At 39.6% G+C, this 1,620-nt stretch overlaps 1 non-coding gene across 1 annotated transcript; it reads left to right on the forward strand.

Moving 5' to 3' along the window:
• Positions 1-662: 662 nt before the first annotated feature.
• On the forward strand, positions 663-803 carry LOC115068034. The gene has a single exon (XR_003847402.1). It is a non-coding gene; the product is annotated as a small nucleolar RNA SNORA48 (small nucleolar RNA).
• Positions 804-1,620: the final 817 nt, after the last annotated feature.

The raw sequence follows: 1,620 nt of genomic DNA on the forward strand, positions 1-1,620 counted from the left end.
GATGCATTATACTTTCAAGGTTTATGTAAATTATTAACATTTTCCTCTTCCTTCCTTTTTTCCTTCCTTCCCTTCTCCCTCCCTCACTTCCTCTCCCCCTCCCTCTTTTCCTCCTCCTCCTTTTCTGTCTCTCCCTCTCTCCTGTCTTTCTGTCTTCTCTTTCTCCCCTCCCTCTTCCTCCTCCTCCTCCTGTTCCTCCTCCTCCTCCTTTCTCTCTTCTTTCTCTGTAGCTCTCTGTGTCTTCCTCTGTCTCTGTCTCTCTCTTTCTCTCTCTTGGGCTAGGATAGAACTCAGAGCCTCATGCCCATGCAGCCGCCACCATTTTCTTAAGCATAGAGTTCAACGTCCAAAACAATAACCCAAACCCTGATCTGTGGTGCTGTCAGATTTCCATGATGTAGATACTTCCACTTTGGCTTATTTCAAGCTTCTGAAGTGACATCAATTCAGCACAAAGTGGGAGGAGACACAGAAGAGCACACCAAACACATGCAAGACATGGCAAGAAGCTCAAGAGAGGAGATCACTGAGAAATTTTGGCAAACAAATTAGGAACTGATAAATCATATTTATTACCTTTGTTTTTAACATGATTTATTTAACTGTAGGTTTATGTAACTTAGTATATTTGCTTACCAGCTTATTTAAAAATTCTGACATAGACCCCCTGGCAATGGGCAAAGAGACACCTCAGTGGTATTGTTCTTAAATCAGTCAGGGGCAGAGTAGATGGTAGTCCTTTGTTCATCCTACCTTGATGCCTGACTCAGTGGCCAAAGCTGTTTCATGCCTAGGGCACAATTCTACTGAAAAAAAAAATTCTGACATAGGGGGCTGGAGAGATGGCTCAGCAGTTAAGAGCACTGGTTGCTCTTGCACAGGATCTGGGTTCAATTCTAGCACCCACATGACAACTAATAACTGTCTGTAACTCCATCCAGTTCCAGGAGAATTCAGCGCCCTCTTCTGTCCTCTGAGGGCATTGCATGACAAAGGTGCACTTACATACATGCAGGCTATACACTTAAACACATAAAATAAAAATTATACATAAAATAAAAAAATAAAAATTCTGAGATAATTTTAGACTTATGGATGAGTTAGAAAACAACTCTTTGTACTGTTTCTTCCCCATATATCCTTCACCAAGCTCCCCCTTATACCAGCATCTCACATAATTACAAAGTATTTATCAAGACCAGGAAATTGACCTTGACACAACTCTGTTAACTAAATTGAAAAATTAATGGTGTTTTACCAGGTTTCCTACTAAAGTCCTTTTTCTGTTCTAGGATTCACTCCAGGAATCCCATATTGCATTTGTTTGGTCATTTATTTTGTTGACTATCCCTCAGTTTCAGTTTGTCTTCTGTTTTCTGGTATAATTTAATTTTTAAAAATGCCATTTGGTTCACATATTTTCAAATATTTAACAATTGGCCATCACTAACCATTACAAGCCAGTTCCAGCACACTACTCAAAGCAAAACTGGCAATAAATTCACTGTTTTTTGGTTTTTTGTTTGCTTTTTTTTTTTAAAAAAAAAAAAAAAACAACTAACTCTACTTTTGGTGGGGAGGGGAAGGGGAAAACCCCCTGGTCAGCATAAGTCTAGGAGG

This window comes from Nannospalax galili, unplaced genomic scaffold, assembly GCF_000622305.1.
Source record: "Nannospalax galili isolate Female #2095 unplaced genomic scaffold, S.galili_v1.0 scaffold747, whole genome shotgun sequence".
Taxonomy (NCBI): domain Eukaryota; kingdom Metazoa; phylum Chordata; class Mammalia; order Rodentia; family Spalacidae; genus Nannospalax; species Nannospalax galili.